This window comes from Carettochelys insculpta, chromosome 2, assembly GCF_033958435.1.
Source record: "Carettochelys insculpta isolate YL-2023 chromosome 2, ASM3395843v1, whole genome shotgun sequence".
Lineage (NCBI taxonomy): Eukaryota > Metazoa > Chordata > Testudines > Carettochelyidae > Carettochelys > Carettochelys insculpta.
The window spans coordinates 8598669-8624460 of record NC_134138.1 but is presented as its reverse complement, the minus strand read 5'-3'; positions in this window follow the sequence as shown (position 1 = coordinate 8624460).

The following is a 25792-nucleotide window of genomic DNA, read 5'->3' as shown; positions in this document are numbered from 1 at the left end:
TTTTTCCTGCTATGGGTTGAACCTCTCTAATCAGGAACTCTCTCGTCTGGCAAACGCTGTAATCCACCATGATTTTATTTAGCCAGACAACCATTTAACATGGGTGTAGCCAAGTTTCCTATGGACCCATAATGTTTGTTTACAGCTACCAGTCCTGGCTCTCAGTGTTTACTCCCAAATGTCTTCTAAGAGCCCAGTAAGCAATGGAATGTTGGTAATGAGCTAAAAAATATCGACCTTCCATCATCTTGCAAATTCTGTCATCTGGCACCGGTCAGGTCCCAAGAGTGCTGGATGAGAGATGCTCAACCTGTAGCTTAGACCTGGCTCCAGCACAGCAGTGTGGCTGACAGTTACACATAGCCTGCTTTGCTATCTATAAAATGACCTGCCTGAGGGTAGATTGACAGGTTCACCTCCAAAAGCCAGAATATCCATGCAAGAAAAAGAGAAACACATTAGAAAGCTCTGCAGGGATTTTGTAGCGGGATTAACTCCACCAAAGTTCTAAATCATGCTCATCTGACTTGCACGTTTCAGTCGGTTACATAAAAGGGAGAGCAAAACTTTAAATTTTCTCCACTGAATACTCAAGGTACTGTGCCACGTTGTACAACTGCAAAACAATGTTTAAATTGCCTTAAACTACATAAATCACCTTCAGGCATTCCCTCCCTGCCAAGAGCCAAGATTTTCCCTTTCCAAAATGCAGCAATCTTGTTGTTTTCAGTGTAATTATCTAACACACACAACTCATTGCCATCTCTTAAATACACAGCATTGCTTGTATGCTACAGTAGCAAAGCAAATGCATATCATTTTCCTCTTCTATAATTGCCATAAGTACCAAGGCAGTCGTCATGGTTATGGGGCGTATGTTACATTACTCTTTAGCTTGAGAGGTTTAATGGAGAGAGTTGGAAAAGTGACTCCCGCTGGTAAATGTGAGTGTTTAACAACCTAGCTTTCCCCTGCATCCAGAAAGATCTCAGAGAAGCCCTGGGTCTTGTCACTCATGCTGAAGCAGCTTCACAATGCTGAGGCATCTTCATCTGGTATGGAACTGACCCTAGGACCCTTTTCCTAACCAGAGACATAGTGCAGAGTTGCTTTAGAAAGATCTTGAGAATAATGAGGAATTATATAGGAATATACAGCTGAAAGAGAACCTATCCAGAAGGTTATACGATAGAAGTTACAGCTATTCGGGCATATCTGTGAAGACCCTAGTATTCGGCATAGTGGAGGGTTCAGATAAGAGAGGCAGACCCCACAGAGAGTGGGTAGATGATATAGTAGATTGGTGCAAAGCTAGTCTGCAGAAACTAAGTCACTCCGCACTGGGCAGGGAAAGATGGAAGGAAATAGTGAGGGAGACATCTGACACCAATGCGCTCTGAGCCCGCAGTTGGTGATGATGAAGATCATGATGACGATGGCATAGTGCAGGTGCAGAGGGGAGGACCTGGAACTTCTCCAAGGCGTGGAGCGCACAATGCGTTAAAAAGCCCCTTTAACAACAACATTGGCCTGAGACACAGGAGATGGGGGGCAGAGGTGTGTGGAGACCAGGGGCCACTGTTTCTCCTTTATTTCTTCTTCCCAGCACCATCTTCCCTCTGCACCACAGGGCCTGATCCAGGTAAGACTCTGCTGAGCGTAGCACTCTGAGCAATCCTGCTGATGCCTGTGGGACGAGTCATGCAGTAGTAGGCACAGTAGCTGGTACTTGGTGACAGCCCTTTGAGAGAGCCCTAGTGAGAGCCCTTTGCCCTCATTCTTGCCTACTTCCTCTCCTTTCCTCAGCCTTCACTGCCACAGAGTTGGGCTTTATGCAGGACTAGAGCCACCAACCCCTGCTGGTAGTGGTGAGCACTCGAGCAGCCTATTTGGATCAGAAAAAACTCCCCGGGGCAAGTCATGCATGCATAATCTAGCCCTGAAATCGCAAGCTCGGGGGGACAGTAACCTGTCTGTCCCTCATTTACAAAGCTCCGTGAACCTCCATGGAAAAAGACCCAGTGGCAGGGCACTGATCTAAACCTTGGGGTACTCAGGGTCACCTCTCTGCCCTGCCATAGCCTTCCTGAGTGACCTTGGGCAAGCCACTTAGCCTCTGATGGCCTGGATCGCACTGCCATCCCCGCTAGAGTCTTGTAAGGACAAGCGCATTAAAAATAGGAGATGCTTCAATGTGATGGAAGCCACGTACACACCTCAGCTAGGCACATGAACCCAGCACATATAATTAAGGTGCTAATACTCCCAGCCTCCTGTTGTGGAATCGATTTGACAGGGCTCATGCAGAGACACAAAACAGATTTTTTGCAGGCTTTCTGGCTGTTGATTTGCAGCTGTGTGGCAGGATGTGTGAGGGGTTTGCTGTAGCTGAAAGGAAGGACAGGTGAGAGACGTCTTGAAACTCACAAGGGTGTCAGAGGCAATGTCTCCTCTGCATTCCCAGCATGATCCAATGTTCCTCTGGGCCTTCCTGGGGAAGCGAAGAGAGTCAGCAGCATCTGATCTATTGCAATTGTCCCTGATTTCAGCCGGGTTCCTAGCATATTGGCGGGAGGACAGGGAACTGCAAGAGATGTCTCTGGACTTAGATCCTCTGTCACTGCCGGCTGTCATTTTCCAGGAGACAATCTGGCCAGCCTCAGAGATTAAAATAGCTTTAGTTAGCCCCACTCCCCAAAAGTCATGAGATGGGCTTGAAGAAGATTAGGCTTAAATGTAAATGAAAGAAGGGCTCCTTTCCTTTGCCTCCTGGTTCTTGGTGTCTTTAGGCTGCAAGCAGGTCACATTTTCAAGCAACTGTGAGGGCTAGAAACTTGCTTATTTAAAAAGAAAGTGGGGAGAAATCTGAACCTCTCACCTAATCACATGAATCCAGGAGCTGGGGCTTTCCATAAAAACAATACCATGCAAGCTGGCAATGCTGGACCCTGGGCAGAGCTGGCATAAGCAGCTGGCCTCGTCAGCTACTGAAAGGAGAAGGAGCAGGGTGGTGAAGCCTGGCAGTGGAGAGACTTACATCAGGCAAGGCAGAAGTCCTGACACTCAGTGAAGAGAGTGAGGAAGAAGAGTCAGGCAGGGGCTGTTGGGCCGGGAGGTCTGTGGGGACCTGTGTGAAGCTGCCAAGGGAGAATTTGCCAGAGAAGAGTATGGAGAGTCCCACCCACTCTGGGCCAAGGCCCCCTGATTTATTAATTCAGACCTGTCTTGGAACCAAAAGCACGGCCATGGGTTTTGCAAGGACTATAAAAGCAATGACATGACAGCCATATCACAAAAGGTATTGATCAATTACTTCTCCCAGGACACAGCACACAATGGATTTGTCCGATGAATCTCCAGCTAGGCCTTTCTAGTCTAGCATATATACCTTTCTACGTCATCTGACCAGCATAACCAGTGTTCCCTGAGTGCTTGCATGACTGACCAAGGGAGATTCAGGTTCCACCCAGCTGATTAGCAGAGCGCCCGCAGTGCGCGGAGTGTGTGCGTATTGGTGGTGCACATCCATATGCACCTTGCTGCACATAACAAAATTTATTCCGCTCATGGATGGAAAAAAATTAGATGGAACACTGATGATAACCAATGGAACACGCACATCCAGGCATCAGTTTGCAGAACTTTTATGCTGGACACCAGCGCTTTTTTTTTTTCAAGAAAAAAGGTGCCAGAACTCAGCCTCAAACCACCTCTTCAGCCCCCGCAGGCTTTAATCCCCCAAACTGGCTCCCCTCCCATCCCCCCCATCTTAAACCTTTCACAGCCCCAAACCACCACCCTCCTGCCCACAGGCGTAACCCCTCTCAGCCCCCAACCACCTCCATCCCCAGGATATTCCTGCTTCAGACAACAGCTCTGTGCACTGTCCACCTCCCCTAGCTGCTGATGTATGAGGAGGTGGTCTGAAGCCAGTGCCCACCCCCCCTCACAGCACAGGCGGATGGTGCAGTCCGGGCAGCAGTGGTGCTAGCACTGGGTGTAGTGGGTGGGTGCCTCTGAGCAGGTGGAAGTGGCAGCAGGGGAGGGGGGAGCAAACAGCTGGTGGAAGAGCAGCTGCCTCTGTTCCCCCTGTGGCTCCCCCCCACGGCTGGTGAGGAGCTGCCCACTTTCCCCCAGCTGCCATCCATGAGCACAGCGCCCAGAGGGGGGTGCATCAGCTGGGCAGGAGGGCAGGAGCAGGACAGCAGACGGAGGAGGATGAACCCCTCCACTCCCCCCCGGCCCAGTCTGGGAGTGGAGGAAGCGGTGCCAGACATGGGGGTAAACCAGCTGCTTTCTTTCCCTGTCTCCCTGGCCTGGTTGGGGGGTGTCCACCTACAGCTCCTGGCATTGTCTGGTGGGCAGTGCAGCGCTGGGGAGGGAGGGTGGGATGGGTTCCTGCTCTGCTTCTCCACAGCTGCCCCCCAGCTGTTCTCCCCCCAGAGCCCACTTCTCATCATGGCTGCAGCAGGGGCAGGCTCAGCCAACTCTCCCCTCAGCTCTCCTGCAGGCTTAGACTTCCCCGAATGTGGAGCGCACAGGTGGCTTCCTGCCCTGATGGGTTCCTCTTCCGGGGTTCCCTGCCACAGCTGACTGCTCAGTGGCTCCGGAGGTTGCCACAGCTTTAAAAGAAATCTGTTTTAACTGTGAGCTTTGTTTAAACAGTGGCAGCCTCCAGAGCCGCAAGTGGAGTCAAAGGCAGCAGCACTCAGAGCCACAAGTGGCTCCTTAAAGAGCCACAAGTGGCTACTTAAAGAGCCGCATGCGGTTCCAGAGTTGCAGGTTGCCAACCTCTGCACATGCAGCTTGGAGCTTCCAAATAAGGTGCCAGAATGCCATTCTGATGCATTTGTCCAGGAAAAAAAGCCCCACTCCACACTGTTTCCTTGTCATCAACTCACCTTACTCCACATCAGGACTTTCCAGCTTTTCCCACTACAGGAACTTTCCCACATTACATTGTGTGATTAACTTCCTCCTATCTACACCCTTCAGCACAGTACAAAACATCTCCTTTATCCTACTTTGCTATAAGCCCCATTTCAACAAGTCCACCAGCGGCGACATTCATGTCAAGCAAAGATCAGGCAAAGTCAGTAATTATCCTTGCCTGTAAACATGACCCACACATCTGATATTTCCAACAGGTGGATGGAAGATTGGAAACTCTTTGTGGGCAGGACCATCTTTTGGTTCTGCGTTTGTACAGCCCCTAGAGCAATGGGGTTGTAGTCCATGACTGGGGCTCTGGGGTACCAATGCACTAGACATCATAAGAAGTGCCTGAGAAGGGATGGCCAATTAAGCTGAGCACAGATGGGTTGATCTTAGCTATGCAACTGCCGTAGATAGAATTGCATATCTGTGGTCGACTTACTTTGCCTAGTGGAGATATAGCTTCAGTCTCTGGAACTGACACCTCTTTATTTCCCATTGCAAAGGGGTAAGCCCGATCCCGAAAGCTGAGCCCCAGCTGCGGAAGGACTAAATAAAGCCCCAACTCTGCCATTCGCCCCGGTATATGTACCCCCGGCACAAAGCTCTGCCTGACCAAAACCCCAGTCAAACCACCCTGAACTCCTGGGAAGCAAAGGAGCAACTTTCCCCAATGCTCTGCTTTTAGCCCTTCAACCTGTCACAGCATCACCCTCTCCTGCAAGAACTCCAATTTCTTCTACCATTGCTGAAAAACCTTCCAGCTCCAGAATGTCTGGGGTCTAGCTTTCATGAGCACCAGCCCTGGCAGGGCTGGAAAGGGGTCTGTAAGCAGACGGTGACAGTGTTACTCCCCCTCTCTCTTCCAGCTGCTCCGTCTCCCGAAGCCTGCAAACAGATGAGTCACCGAGATGCTTGGCTGATGGATGATAAACTCCAGTTCTCTACCTGCGGAGCCAGAACAGAGATCTGCCAACCTGCTGTCCTCTGCCAGAACGGTTGCTAGCATAACCCCCAACAAGCTCCTGCAGGGAGTGAGCAGACCCTGCAGAGTCACAGCAAGTCCTGATTCTGGGGTGGTTGCTGGCTTTGGGAACCCAGGGGGGTGGGTGAGAACTGGCACGTGCATCACCTTTGTGATTTCCCAAGTCCAGCCTACCTCAGGGCCCAGGTAAGGTTGATGAGGCCGTCCAGCAGTCTGCACGGTTTTGGTAGCATGGTGCCATTCAGCCCAGCACCACCAGTCCCTACTCCCCAGTGGGAGCAACTGGAAGACAGAGTATAAAATTGCTGGATTTTACTCCTCACCCCTTGCACTCTCCTACATAGGGAGCGAGATTCACGCAGCCACCTCTGGGGGAGAACATGGCAGGTGTTTAACAGCCCACAGGAACGCAATGCAGCAGAGCTGCTCAGGAAATACCAGCAACCCTTTGTATCAGAGTGAAGCAGCAGGAAGATGTTAAAGATTCCAAATCACAGGGGGCCTGAACCAGCAAGGTACGAACACCCTCTCCTCCCCTGAAGTCCCCAGGTTCGCAGGCCTTATCCTAGCCGACAGCCCTGCAATGGATGGTACAGAATGGTAGCAGAAATCATCCCCCGACTCCACAGAGCCAGCCCCACCTGACAAGTCACCACAGTGTCCCCCCAGCACCCAAGTTCAAATGGCAGAGGGGAAAGGATTTTCCTGCAAACACAGTTATTGAGGTTCTTCTTTTTCCCTCCAAAAATACGCTGCTCCGTGCTTGCCAAGTCTGTTCCCAGCCTGGACGCCCTGAATTAATGTGCGCTCCCACAGTAAGTAAGAGAGCCCTGGGATAATTGCAGGCCTCAGCTCAGCTAGGTAGCCAGGCTGCTGTCAGACTGCAATTACATCTGACACTCCTCTGACATGGAGAAAGGTCCTGGCTAGCCGCCTTCTAATGGGCACATTAGAACCAGTCTGCGGTTGGCTTTCCTCAGCCTTCATATTAATCAACTCCACAAGGCCACTGACATGCGTCTTTTCTCTTTCATAGGTGGCTCCTTAAGGAATGCTTCTCATAGTAGTATCTGAGCGAGAAGGGCTGAAAGGTGGGGTCTTGGGGGTGCCAAGACCCACATTTTTGCTGGCTGTAAGCATGAGGGGTGGCGGGGAGGGTGCAAAGAGGAGGGAGTAGGGGCAGGGTCTCGGGGGAAATAGGTGGTGTCAGAGGATGACCCTGGCGGGAGGGACAGTTGGGGCTCAGGGAGAAGGGGCAGTGTGGGGGTCAGTGGCTTAGGGAAGAGGTGGTGTGGTGGGGCAGAGCCTCAGGGAAAGTGGCCGCACAGGGGGGCATGATCTTGATTCCAGCTCCAGTGTCCCTCGCTCACTTTTCGGGACTTGCTGCTGCACCTGATCTGAATCATTGACTCATAGAACTGGAAGGGACCTGGAAAGGTCATCAGATCTAGTCCCCTGCCCTCTTGGCAGGACCAGGCACTGTCCAAATGCTTTGCAAGCCACCCAGGTCTGTGTCCTGTCACAGGGCTGGCGGGGATGGAGCTGATCTGTTAAGCACAGCAGCTCAGGAACCCTGCAAAGCCGGAACTCTTTGCCTTGGTGGAGCCCCTCAGGGTCTGGGTCAGACCCTCATGTGACAGAAACCAATGATGCTTCAGGCAAAGGCTATGGTAGCGCACAGCACAGTTCCCCTCTCTCCACGGTGGTAGCAGATGTTAGTCCATGCGCACACGGTGTTATCTGGCCCAGTTGGGTGGCCTGTTCGTCACACTCCACACACACCGGCCATGCTGAGCTTGGGAAATCTCAACGATATCATCTCGACCTCAGCTCACGAGCACCATCCCGATCCTGGGCTGAGAGAAGAGGTTCAGAAGGCAGGGCTCCCCCACCCCTCCAACATGTTCTGCTTCCCAGCTTCTCTTCTTGCTCACGGCGGATGGATTTGCACCAACACACAAACCAGGGTCATAGACACGTAGGGCTGGATGAGAATGTCATGTCATCCAGTCCCTCTGCTGAGGCCGGACGAAGTAAACCTGGAGCATCCCTGACTGTCCAAATTGCTCAAAAAAAATCCAGTCCCAAGGATTCTACAACTTCCCAAAGTAGCCAGTTGCAGCCAGCGCTTAACTATCTCTGTACACATACCGATCACACTGTCTAGTCTGGCACACACTGGTCTGGCAGCATCCATGGTCTTGAATGATTTTAGTTAGGCGGATGTCTACTTGCGATGAGTCTGGCCAAGTTTCCCAGAATCCCATAAAGTTTATTTACAGCCCCCAATCCTTGCTCTCAGTGTTCTGTGCTGTTATTTAGCTTTAGTTTACCCCTAACTGTCTTTAAAAGCCCAGAAAGCAGTAGAAGCATTGGTAATGTGCTAGACAATATTAACATAAGAACGGCCATACTGGGTCAGACCAAAGGTCCATCTAGCCCAGTATCCTGTCTGCCAACAGTAGCCAATGCCTGGTGTCCCAGAGGAGGTGAACCGAAGACAATGATCAAGCGATTTGTCTCCTGCCATCCATCTCCCGCCTTCGACAAAAGGCTAGGCACCATACCTTACCCCTTGCTAATATTGACCTCCTGTGGTCCAGCACATTCTCTGGTTGAGCACCAGTCAGGTCCTGAGGTTGCTGGACTAGAAAGGTTCAACCTGTAGTTGCCTTTGATTACAGCAATACCTCTGGGCACCTAGCAAAGGGAAGGCACATGATGTCCGGGAGGGACCAATCAAAATTTGTGGGGTGGGAGGAACAATTTAGGTTGCTCAGTCCCACTGGGCTGCTTGTGACCAAGCTGACTTTGTAACTGGAAGGGAATATTAATACCTTATGCTGAGCTGTGAGGGCTGCAGCCGAAATGCTAACCCTGCCCTAGGTGCTCCGACATCAGTATAGGAACCTATGCAAACTAGAGGAGCAAGCCAGGCTCAGACTCCTATCTTTCCCTGAAACAGGACAAAGTCTCTTATTGCCACACTGTGAAGTGAGTGATTTCTGTTTAAGGGGGAAAAGCTTTTCCAGCACTTAAGGGTGGATCCATTATTAGCTTGTTCCACTTCAAGAATGGGGCAGAGTTCCAAGTCTCCACCTTCGTACTTTTGTCCATCAGTTCACTAGAACAATAATCTCTCCCAAAGCCAGCATGACCGGAGAAAGCTGGGTCTCCACTGGCTTTTTTCTCGTGGCAAGAGACTCTAAAAGCTTACTTTCAACTTAATAACACATCTGAGCAAAGATCCTTCTGTGGCTTAACTTACTGAATTGGGGAGAGCACAGGGTGTGGGGGTGGAAAGTTATATAGCAAAAGAAGAAGGCCTCTCTCCATGAAACACCTCTAATATCTACATTGATAGCCATAAACTTGTGGGCAAATTTGCATATGCAAGGCCTTTTGTCAATGGCAGACAAGTTGCATTTCTTTAGTGGAAGTATTCCAGCTGTGAGTCTTTGTACTGGATTCCATAGTTAGAGCGTAAACTAATGGCAGCAACCTCTTGCTTTCCTGCCAGCGAATCACAGCCCACACTTGGTGTGGGTGGCCAGATGAAATGTAGGTCATGGCATACAAAATTTCGGGTAGTGACTGGCAGGTATTTCCCTCCCTTCTTTCAGCAAGTCTGTTGCGTGTGGTTATAACTCTGCCCATCTGATTAAACTCTCTGAGTCAGGTTTGGTTTACATTACAAAGTTCTGTCAAACTAAACCACCTCGCAAGAGCCTAACCGTGGCTGTGTATTGGCCAAAATGTGTCCAGGAAAGGACATGCCCTGTTCCAGCAACCCAGGAACACCACCTCCCAAAAGGATGTAGAGAGACCACTTACGTCAGTGCAAGTGGGAGCGTAGATACTGCATGACCAGCATCAATCCTATCAGTCCTCCAGCAGCTGTCCCGCAATTCCCCTGTCCCTCTGACAGTGAGTGCTCTGCACACAATGTGGAATGCAGAGGTCCGGAGATCAGAGAACCCTGAAAGTGGCTTCCCTCTTCCAGGGACAGCCTTAAGATGTATGGGGCCCTACACAGTACTATTAAAACTGATGCCCCATGTCCAACGGCAGCTTGAGGGGATGATGATTTTTTCAGAGATGTGATTTTATAATCTCCATCAACACATTAAGGAAATATTTTAAAGCAAATTTTAAACTAAGCTCCCGTCGACTAACACAGTAAATTCAGAAACTGACAGTCTAGACCTAGGGTTGGAAAAGGCCTGTTAAATGACTTTATCACTACCTGAATGCTCTTTCCCAGGTTCAACGCTGCGCTAAAAAGTCTGGCATTTTTTCACTTTTAAATTAACCAGATCCCAGAGCCACAGAACAGGGATAGGAAGAGACAGCTGGGCAGATATTAAGGCCCAAGAGTGCCCCAAATTTTCAGGTGCCCTACGCTCCTGTGTATTCTGCACATGGATATACACGGCCCTGCCCTCTTCCCATTTAAAACTTGAGAGTGTTTTGGAAATGCTTTTTCCTGCCTTTAAATTCCTTTAAAATTATCTTTCCCACCTTGGCAAGCAGACCTACAGGTTTGCCTCTTTTGTCTGCATCTGCCCATGTGCACAGACAGCTTCTAGACCGCTTCAGCCTGGATCAAGCAAGACATATGAGACCCTCTCAGCCTGTGGAGAGAAGCTAGAATGACCAGATTCAGGACTTTGTCTCATAGAGTTGCCTTTATGTAAGTGCCTCTTACGCCCCCAACTCCCTTGCCTCATTTTTCGCTCTTGCTATCCAGGTGCCCTAGGAGAAGAGTCCACACAAACCCGGTTGTACAACAGCTGTAGCGACACCAACCTCTATCAGCCAGTTGCAGGAGGGATGGTAAGAAAGAGGCGTTGCAGGGACTAGCAGCAGTGCCCTTTGAAAATGAAGGACCTACACAACTCGTACCAGACATCAAGGGAAGGCAACAAAACATCTGGAACATGCCCGGCTTGGCAGGGGATGCCACAAGCAGCCCACAGACCCCTGTGGATGTGCTCCCTGCTGCAGAAAGCGCTGGCAGGTTGGGGTCAGCGGGCAATGTGGCAGGGGACTCAAGCCATGCCACAGATGAGGAGCTGGTTGCATCTCCTTTGGAGACAAGCCAGTCCCACCAGGCGAGCGCAGATGACACTGAAGGGGAAGGGAGCTTGAGTATGTTTGTAGAGGAATTTTTCCTCCCCTCATGACCCCACACCTCATCCCCCACCATCCCATCTGTGACTTTGGCGACACTGACTTTTGATGAATTGCTCTGCTGGTATCATGTTAGAAAATACAGCATCAGCCAACGCAGTCTAAAGAAAGGGTACAGGAGTCAGACTAGGCCTAGCTAGCGGGAGGGTACAGGCAATGGTAAGCCTCGGGCAGGCACAGAATAAACCCTCCCACATGCAGCCCCATTGGCCTGACTGGAGCTGCCCCCCTCCCCAACTCCTGAATATAAAAGTGAAATGACACCTTTGGAGGCCATTTATAGAGCCAGTAACACATCAGTGTCCTGGGCATGGGTAGAGATAGAAGAAACAGAGGCAGAGGCCATGTCTGTTTTTCCAGGTGTTGGTTTCTAGGGCTAGACAGTGGGACCCAAGGGGCATACAACTTCTTGCTGATCTGTGACAACCAGCAGCAAATATCAACAACAGCTGGCGGTGGGACACCCGATGGCGGGGGGTGGGGTCTCTAAGTTATTACAGAGGATTCTTTCCCGGGAGGCTGGCTGGTGGGTCTCACCCACATCTCCTGACCACCATATGTGGAGCCAGGAAGGAACTTTTCCCCTGGTCACACCAGCCAAGAGCCAGGGGTGTTTTGCTTTCCCCTGCAGATGAAGGTGCAGATCACTCCACTGAAGTGGTGTCCATCTGAAATTTACCCGATTGCAACAATCCCCGTCTAAAGCCAGGCACCTCCCCCAGCCAGGCACCACCCCTCCCCAAGCCAGATTACTCACTTGGCATGAGCCACCCAAGGCTGAAACCAGCTGGAGCCAGAGAAGCCACCTCCACTGCTGCCACCACTCACTCATCCCACCAATGGGGTTGGACATGTGCGTGGAGCAACTGGAGGTGAGCCCCACGTGTGCAGCTCTCCTGAGCCGCACTTCTCCACATTGTACTTCCCCATTCGCCTCATGTGGTGAACGGGGAGCGTATTGGACATGGCAGCTCTAGTGTAAAGGGTGGCTTCTTCGTGACTTGAAGTATTTAAAAACTCGCAGTCCCGTAGTGCCGTAAAGACAAACAATTTTATTTGCTGGATAATGAGCTTTCGTGGGTAAGTGTGAGACCACCGACTAACACGGCTACCCCTCTGAGACTACTGGTGTCTTTAAACCACGATGTGAGGACGTCAGCAACTCAACCAGAAGTGAGGCGTCTATCACGGGGTGGATGGGTCAGGTTCTGGGGCCTGCAAAGTGCAGGTCAAACTGGATGATCATAATGGCTCTTGCGGACCTGAAAGTCCGTGTGTATTTTGTTTGTTCAGTCGGCATATCCAGGCCCACTGATGCCGGGGAGGGCAAAGGGAGCAACTGCCCCCAGGCCCCTGTGAAATGCTCCAGCTGCAAGGGAGTGAAGGGAAGGCAGTGCTGTGGTCCAGGTGATGCTGAGGGCTAACTGCCCTGGGCCCCGGCCTTTCTGCTCTTGCCCACGCCCCTTTGGAGGAACGTGGCCTCCCTCCCATCTTGCCCTGGGGCCTGTGGCAGGTGTCGATGCTGCTGGCCATGTCTCTTGTGTCCTCTTGAGAGATCCCAATGAAACCTCCAGGGAGATAGAGAATCACAGAATCATAGGGCTGGAAGGACCTCAGGAAATCATCTAGTCCAGCCCCCTGCTTGAAGCAGGATCAACCCCCACTAAGTCATCCCAGCCAGGACCTTGTCCAGCCGGGACTTAAAAACCTCAAGGGATGGAGAATCCGCCACCTCTCTAGGCAACGCATTCCAATGCTGCACCACCCGCCTGGTGAAGTAGTTTTTCCTAATATCTAACCTACACCTCTCCCTCTTCAATTTCTGACCATTACTCCTTGTTCTGCCATCTGACACCACTGAGAACAGTTTCTCACCCTCCTTTTAGAGTTCCCCTTCAGGAAGTTGAAGGCTGCTATTACATCACCTCTAAGTCTTCTCTTCTGCAAACTAAACAAGCCCAAATCCCTCAGCCTATCCTCATAGGTCTTGTGCTCCAGACCCTTAATCATTTTGTTGCCCTTCACTGAACCTGCTCCAGCAAATCCACATCCTTTTTATACTGGGGGGCCCAAAACTGGACACAATATTCCAGATGTGGTCTCACCAGTGCCGAATAAAGAGGAATAATTACTTCTCTAGATCTGCTCGAAATGCTCCTCCTAATGCACCATAGTATGCCGTTAGTCTTCTTGGTTACAAGGGCACACTGTTTACTCATATCCAGCCTTTCATCCACCATAACCCCTAGGTCCCTTTCCATCGTACTGCTGCTAGGCCAGTCAGTCCCCAGCCTGTAACAATGCTTGGGATTCTTCCGCCCCAGGTGCAGGACTCTACATTTCTCCTTATTGAACTGCATCAGATTTCTTTTGGCTCAGTCCTCCAATTTATCCAGGTCCCTCTGGATTTTCTCTCTACCCTCCAACGTATCTACCTCTCCCCCTAGTTTTGTGTCATCTGCAAACTTGCTGAGGGTGCAACCCAGTCCCTCATCCAGGTCGTTAATAAAGATGTTGAATAACACGGGCCTCAGAACCGAGCCTTGCGGCACTCCACTTGAAAGAGACCGCCATCCTGATATTGAGCCATTGACCACTACCTGTTGGGCCCAACCACCAAGCCAGCTTTCTATCCATCTTATAGTCCAAGGATCCAATCCATATTTCCTTAACTTATGGACAAGAATGTTGTGGGAAACCGTATCAAAAGCCTTGCTGAAGTCAAGGTATATCACATCCACTGACTTCCCCATGTCCACAGAGCTTGTTACCGCATCATAGAAGCTAATCAGATTAGTCAGGCAAGACTTGCCCCTGGTGAATCCATGTTGGCTACTTTTGATCACTTTCCCCTCTTCCAAGTGCTTCAAAATGGATTCCTTGAGGATTCCCTCCATTGTTTTCCCAGGGATTGAGGTAAGGCTGACGGGTCTATAGTTCCCTGGATTGTCCTTCTTTCCTTTTTTAAAGATGGGCACTACGTTTGCCTTCTTCCAGTCATACGGACTCTCCCCTGATCTCCAAGAGTCATCAAGGATAATGGCCAAAGGTTCACCAATGACCTCCACCAATTCCCTCAGTACCCTGGGGTGCAGTAAGTACAGACCCATGGACTTGTGCACATCTAGTTTTTCTAGGTAGCTCAGAACTTGTTCCTTCCCCACAGATGGCTGCCCTCCACCTTCCCATACTGCATCGTCTAGGACCGTCATGGGGAAGTTGACTTTGTCTGTGAAGACTGAGGCAAAAAAAGCATTGAGTACTTTAGCTTCTCCTGCATCATGTCACTAGGTTACCTCCCTCATCCAGTAATGGCCCCACACCTTCTCTGATAGCCTGTTTATTGTTCACATGTCTGTAGAAACCCTTCTTGTTACTCTTCACATCCCTTGCCAGCTGCAGTTCCAGTTGTGCTTTCGCTTTCCTGATTACTGCCCAGCATTCTCCAGGCATATGTTTATACTCCTCCTTAGTCAACTGTCCACATTTCCATTTCTTGTATGCATCCTTTTTGAATTTAAGCTGACTAAAGATTTCCCCATTAAGGCAAGCTGGTTGCCTACCACGTTTGCATTTCTTACTACGCAGTGGGATTGTTTGTTCCTGTGCCTTCAGTAAGACTTCTTTAAAATACTGCCAGTTCTCTTCAACTCTTTTCCCCTTCATCTTCGTTTACCAAGGGATCCTGCTCATCCGGTCTCTCAGGGAGTCAAAGTGTGCTCTTCTGAAATCAAGGGTCTGTGTATTACTTTTCACCCTCCTTCCTTTCGTCCGGATCCTGAAATCTACGATCTCATGGTCACTGCAGCCCAGGTTCCCTCCCACTTCTATTTCTTCTACTAGTTCTTCCCCGTTTGTGAGCAGCAGGTCAAGTTGCTCATGGCCCCTGGTTGGTTCCTTCAGCACTTGTACCAAGAAGTTATCCCCAACATTCTCCAAAAACTTCCTGGATTGTCTGTGTGCTGGTGTATTGGTCTCCCAACAAGTGTCCAGATGATTAAAGTCTCCCATGAGAACCAGGGCCTGTGATTTGGAAGCTTCACTTAGCTACCTGAAGTAAGCTTCATCTATCTCCTCGTGTCTCTTGTGTCCTCTTGAGAGATCCCAATGAAACCTCCAGGGAGATACTCTGCAACCCTCTTCCAAACATGTCCAGAGATGTGTGTCCCACCCCCATGACAACAGACTTGTCCATGGAAAATATTGCTAACATCCACTGCACTTTCCCTATTGACAGGTGCCCAGGGAGAGGCACCTAGCTTTTGAAGCTTCCCTGCAACAAAACATGCCCCATCCTCTCTGCTGGGCTTGCACTGCAGAGCACCGCTGTGGCAATTATCATTTAGCATTGTAGATATTTATGGGAATAATGCAAGGGAATGTTAGACATACATTTCCCTTTCTACTGTGACTGTAAATCTAATTGTGTATCTGGCTGTTTTAATCGGCAAGGTCTGGGGTACTGGCCCTGTGGGGCGTCACCTCCCTGCCTGCTGCATGGCTGGCCCTGATTGGGAAGAGAAAAAAGAAGACAAGGGAGGAGGAGTTTGACAAGCTCCGTTAATTCTCTGCAGCCTTGAACTACGAACACAGAGCTTGGAGGGACCATGGAAATTGCGATGAGGGGTGGAGAATGGGCATTGGCTGCTACAGGAGTGGGAAAAGGACTTGGAAAATGCTCTGAGACATTATGGGTCTGCTCAGGCAACAAACACAAAAGTTTCAGTGCATGATTGACTGAACTGCCCCAAAATCGCTGACTCTCCAGCCTTTGGATTGCTCTGTGATCAGCAATGTATACATCCATCAATACAGCAGATGGCTCTGTCTGTGTCTACTGGACCCCTACTACACTATGCCGGGGAGAGCAAGGAGAACCACAGTATACTTGCATAGACCTGTGAAAACCTCAAGATCAGGTAATATTTGTGTTTCATTCTGTTTCAGACCAGCTCATTGAGGTTATGATTGAGCCTGTTATGCCATTGCTAGACTATATTCACTCTTTTTTTTTGCGCTTTTGTTGACGGCTTCTTCATACACAATCAAGTTCTGTTTTTGGATTCTCTGAGTATCTTAATGATTTTACAGCAAATGCTGCATAATTCATAGCAGCAGATAATAACCCACATTCAAAAGATTTCATTAAGTACTACAGAAATTATAGCAGGCAGCGATAACTTGATATTCTATAGTGTTCATGAAGCAATGAAGATGGAATAGCAACAGACAATAACTCATGTTAAATGTTTTACAGCAAGCATTACAGATTTCTAATAGCAATATAGTAACATACCTATGACTACTCTTTGACAAGTGTTTGTCATACAAACACTAATATGCCTATATCACTAATGTGCCTGAGTGGTAAAATAATCTTGAAAAACTTCTCTCACCTGTACTGCACCATGGAGAGCTCTTCTAATTCAGTACGTAGCAAGTCCACCTCATGCTTGTACCATGGTGGTTGCTTTTCCTCCTTTGCCTCACAGACATTGTGTAATACCCAACATATAGCAATAATGATAGGGAGCAAACATAATCAGTGCCCCTTCAATCTACTAAAAGTACATTCTACTGTCATTATGCACCTGGTAAGCCAGACACCGAACATTTCCTTAGTGCTGTTGAGAAGGCCACAGTACAGCTTCATGAGTCAGAGAAGCGAGGAGAAGGCTGCATCCGGAAGAATCACTATTGGTATTTCAACATCATCAGTGTTAATGTGCAGGTTGGGGAATAATCTCCCTGGTTGGAACATGTTGAAAAGTCTCGTGTTCTTAAGGATTTATGTGTCACGCACCTTTCCTGACCAGCCCCCATGGATATTGGTGAAACATCCTCCGTGATCCACCAATCAGAAGCACTGGAACAGGAGAGACCAGGAGACACAGCTATGTCCCCTCCCACTTTTCAGCCACTGTAAGAGTGGGTGATGAAGAAGAGAGGGTGGCGTTTTGGTGGGGAAGAGGCAATACAAGTATGCAATGCCACAGGGAAGTAGCAGTGTGAGGATGATGAGGAAGGGAGAAGAGTCAGTGCAGGGGTGGGACCTTGAAGGAAGGTGAGTCAGCAAGCTGCACAGCCCCCTGGGGAAAGTATGTGTGGAGGGGCTGGCTCTGCACTCCTGGACGGGGTGGGACCTTAGGTGGACGGGATGGGGCCGGGGGCAATCAGCTGTTAATGCAGCCTGGAACATGCCACCCAGCCTTCAGAGCTGCATGGAGCATGGCAGTGGTGATTTAAAGGGCCCAGGCCTCCAGCCACTGCCACTGCGACAGTAGCAGCTGCTGGGAGCCTTGGGCCCCTTTGAATTGTTGGACCCTGGGGCAACTGACCACTTTGTCCCCCGTCTGTATGCCTGGGGGGCAGAGATATGGGTGTGGACATGATTTAGGTACTGGTGGTCCCCCCAGTCTTTGGACGCTTCTACTATCCCTGCCACCAGTGCTTGCATAACCACAGAAAAGTGTCCCTCTCTGTCCAGGCACTCAGTGGCAAGGTGGGCTGGTGCCAGGATAGGGATATATGTGCTGTGCCTCACTCCACCGTTATTTGTGAACCCCATTGCTACACATCCATCCGCTGCTTCCTGCACACTACCAAGCAGCAGATGATTAATTTCTTTGTAAACATGTATGACAACAGCCTCCTCTGGGGGGTTTCCAACTTCAAACTGATTGCTCCCTGACCTGTAACAAACAGGCGTTGCAAACGTGCAGAATAAGATGCCAACTCACTTCTCGCTGTCTATGGGGCTCTCATTTTGGGGTCTCTGCATCGGATGGCAAGTGTGAGCTTGAGAAACAGATTCAGGCCTGAGACCTTTTGTATCCAAAGCTCTGCAACCACTGCTCATCTATGCCCAATATCTCATGTGATCAACCAGGCCCAGGCGTGTCAAACCATAATGGGGAGCTGCTCCAGAGACTAACAGGTGGGATCACACCAAAGAGACAAGATGGCTCCATTCTCCAGTCCTTCTTCACGTCACATGCACAAGGGGTCCCAGTCGGAAAGGAAACACGAGGAGCTCGGATGATGTTGCAGAACAAGGTTGGCCAGGGGCAGGAGCACAGAGGGGAATCAGGAGCCAATGAGGTTCCACAATGCTGTGGGACAAGGTTGGGGAGCAGAGATGGAGTTGGTGTACACGTGAACACTGTTGAACAGGTACAAATACACCCCCAGAGTAACCCTGATTGCTCTCTGATTGCATCTCCTAAACCAGTGGTGGCCAATCAGTCAGAGACTAAGATCAAAAATAGCTGCGGATAGAATATAGAGAGCCATCTATCTATCTATCTATCTATCTATCTAATTGATATATACACTCTATCAATTCCCTCCCCACTCCTCCTTTCCCCAGAACAAGGCACCCTCAGCCCCCACTTTAGCCTAATCCCTACTCCTCCCACAGAGCCAGGCTCCCCTAGCTCCCTCCCCTGCTCTTACCCAATGCCTGGCTCTGACTGGAGCTGCCTCCACTGCAGCTATGTGCTTTTCCTTCCAGGCCCTGGAGCGTATGCCCAGAGCAGTGGCAGTCCAGGCAAGTGGCTCTCAGGAGGGGTCACACGTGGCTCGAGAGCCATGGATTGGCCGCCCCATCCTGTACACGTACTTTGGATCCTTTGTGTTTTTCCTTTTGGGGGAAGGGTGGCTTGTTCAGATGAAACTGGATGAAACGTCTCTCCCTTTAACCACTGAAGTGGGGGGCCTGCGCGCCCGACCCACTGCTGCTGCAAAACACAGCAGGCCTAGATTCACAAAGGTATTTAGACTGCTAACATGCATTGAAACCAGCAAAGCACCTTCGGGCTTAAGTTCCCTTGTGGGTCAGGGATTCTGTGCCCACTGATTTCTGAATGCCAGCAAGCAGACACACACCCACCTGGGCCAGGGACAGGCATGCCACTGCGAGTGGTGGAATTTCCAGCAAATGCACATGCACTACTTCAGTTTATCCCAGCTGAGTATTTGTCCCCAGAGCTTTCCAAGAGCGGGTTGCAAACCCCTTCTGAGCTCTGGAATGCTGATGGCAGCTGACAGGGGGCTCAAGGTCAATGGTTTCTCCTCCTTGTTATGGGTTTGATGGGCTGGCTATCACAGTCAGGTGAGTCACTATCTGATGTATCCATCTGCCCCTTTATGACTTGGAGTCTCATATAATAGAATCCTAGGGCTGGAAGGGACCTCAGGAGGTCATTGAGTCCAGACGCCTCCTCAAAGCAGGATCAACCCCAACTAAATCATCCCAGACGGGACTTTTGTCAAGCCAGGACTTAAAAATCTCTAGGGACGGAGTTAACACATTTCTCCTCCAGTCTGCTGAGCCCATCTCCAGCCAAACGGCATTTGTAGCTCGCAGTCATTCAGAGCAAGAGTTCATTCCTGAGTGGGGAGCTTTTAGAGTTGATAGGTAATAATACTCCCAATGAAAAGGGAACAGCCTAGCCCATGGTGGCCCCCGCCATTCACCCTGGCTTCTCCTCTCTCCCTGGCATCCTGCTCTAGCTTTTGAGCTGGCCCTGCCTGCCGTCTTCAGACCTTCTGTTGACTTCAGAGGGGTTGATGTGGCTCAGCCAGATGGTCAGGTAAAGTTTTCCACTTCTCAAAATCATTTGGAAGCCAACCAGATCAATATTCTGGGCAGCTAGCAGTTCACTTCTGCATTCTCCACACAGCCCCTAATAAATTGCCTGGTCAACCACCATGATATGAAAGCTTCAGAAAATACGATAGTGAGTCAGTAATATATGGAGGAGACTTTTTAAAATAACACCACGTTGTCCTAGTTTTTTTCAGCCCACTCCTCAGTATGTGCATAATTTAGAACGCTGCGTTCCTTGGAGATATAATTCCAAATAGATTTATGGAGTGGTCCCAGACGTAGTTAAAGAGATGGCATCTGAGGTTTAAAGGCAGATGGGTATATATATGTATAACTGAGCCTTCTATCCATACTGAGCATGTACCATACATACTCAGCACAGGAGAGGGCAAAAGTATATTCTCCATTCACAGACAAAGGAACAAACCTGAGAATCTCGTTTGTGAAGGTGCGAGCTGCTTCATTTGCATGTTGTCACATAAGTGAAATGGAGAACTTAAGTCAGTTTCTTAAGGAAACTACTGACCAAATGAAATAAACCCAGATGCCTGAGGATGTTGTTTATTGTTTATAGCGCTGGCAGATTTGTTCATCGTTTGGGGTTTTATAGCTTTAGCTCTGTCCGCTGGCTTATGGTCTATGATGAAGGTGTAAAAATGAAATTCATGCTGAGCCTGTACTGGGAAAAGATGTGAAGGCAGGTGCATTAAAAAAAAATGGTGTAGGGCACAACTGATTTAGCTTTGCAGTATTGCTGGGTTATAATTTAGGTTGTTTGTCCAATCTCAGCCACTAACGATACAATACAACTTCATTTTACAGAGTAACTTTCCTACATAAGTAATCTAAAACTTTATATGGCTCCGTAATAATAAAAGGAAGTTAGGAGAGGGAGAGGAGAGATTTGTCAGACTGTTTCAGTACAACATAAACAGAGACACTTAGAACTAGAAAATAAAGTAAGATGTTTCCATCTGTGCAAAGTGTCAGTTGCCCTGAAAGATTTTAACAGGAACATCAAAATAGAATAGTTCAATTATTATCCTATTTATTTTATGATATGCCAATAGCAGTAGCACACTATTAGGGCAAACGTGCCAAAAAACAATGTAAAATAAATAATAATAATAAAAAAAAGGTTAGTTTAAAATTTCAGAGGAAACTTCTGAAATGTTCCCAAACCAATTGTCTCACAGGAATCTTAGTCCTAAACAGCAATTTTCTATACGGTATGCTTTCAGTGAAAAAGGCATTTCCCTCACTAAAATACATGTTGATTTTATTCAGATCTGAAGAAGTGGGTCCTACCCACAAAAGCTCATTGTCTAACAAAAAAAAAAGGTGTTAGTCTTTCAGGTGCTACAGGATTGCTTATTTTTTGTGAAGGTACAGAGTAATTGTAGCCATATCTCCTTATCTAGGTTTGAAGTTAAGCTGCAGACAAGAGATCGACAGAAAACGCCATAGGGCGTGTAATGACCATAATGCATTTGGTATTAAATCACATCTATGAGACAGCACCCCCTAGTGTCAGGGTGGAGAATTGCTATAGGGTATTATTCATTGAATTCCCAGAAGTCACCTGCTTCAAGATAGGCCCAACAAGGAAAATAACAGACCACAGGTCATCACCCAGAGCCCCCATCTTAAACCCCTCCAGTGCATCATTGACAATCTGCAAGCTATCCTGGAACACGATCCCTCACTCTCACAGGCCTTGGGAGACAGGCCAGTCCTTGCCTACAGACAGCCGCCCAACCTGAAGCAAATACTCACTAGCAGCCACACACCGTACCACAGAAACACTGACCCAGGAACCTAGACTTCAAAAAACCCCATTGCTAACTCTGTCCACATCTCTGTAGAAGCACCACCATCAGAGGACCTAACCACATCAGCCACACCTTCCTGGGCTCCTACACCTGCACATCCACTAATGTGATATGTGCCAGCAATGCCCCTCTGTCATGCGCATTAGAGAAACCAAACAGTCTCTGCACCAAAGGATAAGTGGGCACTAATCAGACATCAGGAATGGGAACACACACAACCCTGTAGGAGAACATTTTAACCTCCCTGGCCACTCAGTAATGGGTTTTCAAGTAGCCAGTCTTCTACAAAAGAATGTATCACCTGATTATAGAGGCCGACATCTGAACTGGAATTCATTTACAAATTTAACACTGTCCACTTAGGCTTGAATAAAGATGCTAACTGGTTAACACATTACCAGGGCAGTTTCCTCACCTTTGATTTGCATACTCCTACATCACATGCTATGAAGGAGATATAACCAGTTTAATTTGTTTCATTACCTGGTCTTACCAATGTCCGGTAACTTCCTTTACCTTCTTTTTTTTTTTTTCTGCTGTATATACCCTGGCTTCTGTTATTTCCACTCATCTGATGAATTGGGTTTTACCCATGAAAGCTCAAGACCTAATAAAATTGTTAGTGGCTAAGGTGCCACAGGACTGCCTGTTGTCATAAAATCTGTATTTTTCTTGGAGGTCTCCAGTCCCAGTATGGATCAGTTCTAATTCTATTACTTCGAGGAGCGATCCTGTCAGTTCTTACAAAAAAATTACAATGGCTCCAGGTGCCACTGAAGGGATAAACTGGAGTTCATTCCCTCTGAAGCTCCTGTCGCTGATTGCTGTTGCAGGACAGGCTGCTGGGCTAGATGGGCCTTTGCCCTGAGGCAGTATGGACTTCCTTAGGTTCGTGTGTATGTGAGGGAAGATATCTCACCAACTGGTGGACCTGAAGAACAGGCCAATTCCTTATACAACAGCTAAAGAGTCTTCTGGAATAGATTAAGGAAGACAGGACTGAAGCTGAGGGTCTTGGAGGGTGGGTTGGTTGAGCAGTAAGTTCACATACATTCATTGGAAGGCCTAGGCTACATCACAATAGAGATGACTATGTGGACCATATCTTCCTTCTGCAGCGGCCGTTTGCTGACCTCACATGAACCCGTCACGCCAATCAGCACAATTTGGTGTTATCACTCATGTCATGATATTCTTTAATTTTTTTTGAGAATTTCTAATTATTTCTTCTTATCCTGACCCTAAGAAGGCAGAAGTTCCTCAGGGCAGAAGGTCAGGTCCTGCTCCTGCACTGGGTGACAGGCCTGGTGGGGGAAGGATATGAGTCCTGTCCTGGCAGGGGAGAGCAAATTTTCGCTGCATTCACCGCCAGCAGCAAACCACTCAGCAAGCCAGTTCAGGAAGAGAGTTTGTACCTCTGAGGGCCTGCCCTGTGCCCCACTCACTAACCACTTCCAGCATCCATGTAAGCCTCTGTGACGGGGGGTACCAACCCCACACTCAGCAGGGGTGTGATGGAGTATGCCAACCCTGCCCTGAGCAGGGGGATGGGAGCCAGGCGGATTGGGTGGACAAGGCCCCACCTCTGAGATCCTGCTGGGCATGCTCATGCTGCAGCTCAGGTATAAAGCCTGGGGAAGCGGGGCGGTTGGGACTGGCCAGTAGAGGGGAAGGAGCTCCCGTTGCAGCCTGGGTGCAACAGCCCCCTGAGGAGGACGCCCTGCAGCCAATCGAAATGTTATTTTTGAAAAGTGAATTTGTTCCAAATTGAGGCTTTTCATAAAGTGTGGTTTTTTCTTTGGGGGGGAACGAGTGGGGGGAGGAGAAATTCTTAAGAAAATGAAACAAAACAGGTGTTCGGCATTTCCTGCCCAAAATCATATTTTCCTGCCAATTCTGCCAGCTTCCAGCTTTTCACCAAGTCCAGAGGTTTTTCCAAAGGGTTTTGATTGGAGTTTGCAGTAGGCATCCGTTGGGCTTTATCATAGAATCATAGGACTGGAAGGGACCCTAGGAAATCATCCAGTCCAGCTCCCTGCCTAATGCAGCATCAACCCTAACTCAATTGCTGAGCCTCGTTTTCACTGTGAGGCTAGGCCCTGTCCTATAGAGACCTAGTGACAGCATAACTCGGGGGCTGAGTTCTGGCAGAACCCTTGGGGTGCATTTTGGTGTGAGTCTTGGGGATGAATGTGAATGCAAGCCTTGGCTGGGCTGTTGAATGAAGCTGGGCCTAGCTGCATCTGAAGCTCAGTGAAACCTAGCTCCCAACCAGGCAAATCTTGAAACAATCCAAGATGGGAAGGCTGCAGGAAACTGGAGAGGAAATAAATACATGGTTCATGTAGGCCTCCTCTGTCTAGCGGAGCCTCTGACTTTTACTGGGAGCATGCTTTGTGCTGCAATCTGGCTGTAGAGACTACAACTCCCATGATGCCTTGGGAGGAAAAAAGAAGGAAACTGACTTTTCTGCCCACCATGGGGAGAAGATGGTGGTCTCCATGGTTTAACATGCTAGGGCATGCTGCTGAAGTCAGGTTGTGACCTGTAATCAAATAGACCACTTCAGGACAGGCATGGAGCCTGTCCCAGTCCAGGAACTGCTAAAAACCCTACAGAGAAGTCGCTGTAATTATCTCTGCCTGTTAAAGTGTTGTAGGGGCCAGATCCAGTGTCAGAGGGGCTGGTCAGCTTGTTGCCTTGCCTGGACTGACACACACTATATGCAGGGAGTTGTCTCCAATCCAGCTACAAACATACAAGCGCACCCACACAAGCATCTGCAACTCTAATACCTGAGGAGTGTACACTCCGGGGTGGGATACCTGATGGCAGCGTAAATGCCAGTTAAGAAAGTTGCATTTATTTCTGTGTACTTTGTAATTGCTTTTATTCAAATTTAATCTGCTAATCCCATTTCCTTAAACTGTTAAATAACAGTGTGTTAGTTTTAATTTGATCAATTAGATGTATATTATTTACAATTGCTGTTTTGGAGTTAAAACCAGATTATCGCTGGAATGAGTATTCCTGAAGATTCCCAAGCCACATCATTCAGGGTAGTTTTGAGCATGAGCTTTCGTGAGCAAAGACTCACTTCCTCAGATGCTGGACCAGCATCTGATGAAGTGAGTTTTTACTCACGAAAGCTCATGCTCAGAACTTTTATGTTAGTCTATAAGATGCCACAGGACCCTTTGTTGCTGTTACAGATCCCGACTAACACGGCTATCCCTCTGATACTTGACCATTCAGGGTGAATCTGTACTTACCAGATGATCAACCATGCCACGGTTGATCTTCCAGATTTTGATTTTAGCAAGTGTTAAGACACAACAAAATCAATCTCTCTGGGCTCGGCTGTCAACCCTGGTACTCCGTGATAATGCGTGGAGTAAGGAACACCAGCACGAGGCTGAAAAGCCCCAATCTACACAGGGTAAGAAAGTGGATTCTTATAGGCAGATTTTAGCTACACTAATGGTGTATCTAGAATTGCGTATCGGAAATCAACTTTCTGCCCTCGTGTAAATCTCGCATCAGTGTGAGCCAGCCAGGTGGAGGTGCTGCCATTTTACATACTTTTAGAAATCACAGGTCGAAAGGGGATTCCCAACTATCCAACATCACCACTGGGGACACGCGGGATCTTCTTTAATATTAAACCCATCAGGTGCCCAGACACACATTTGGCTATGTCCACGCTGCAGTGATCTGGTGATGGAAGTTACAGTCGGATGATATCTGCTGACAAAACTTCTGTTGACAGATTTTGGCCACACATGAAAACAGATTGCTCTGTCGACCGAGAGTGGCCAGACTGACCGTCTGCTGGTTCAATAGAACGGCCAACTGGAAGCGCAGCAGGCAGGGCTGCCAGATGACTTGAAAGTCCTGTCTTGACAGAAGACCCCAGATCGTTCACATGGCTTTTTTGTTGGCAGCATCTGTTGCGAAAGGAATTCTGCCTAGTGGGGGAGAGGTAGAAAGCTGTCAACAAAACTGCCTAGTTCTGTCGATGGTACGTCAACAGAACCCATTTTTAGACTGGGTGTTACATGGGTTTTGTCAACAAAACTCCAGTTTTGCTGACAAAACCCTCTAGTGTAGATGTAACCAACTGAGTGTAGCTTGTTCCCGAGTAAGCAAGGGGGAAAAGAAAAGGGGTTAAATGCAAATTAGCCCCCTGAAGTAGCTGTGAATGCAGCCTGTGTTTGGTCTGGTTGTAAATGTGCT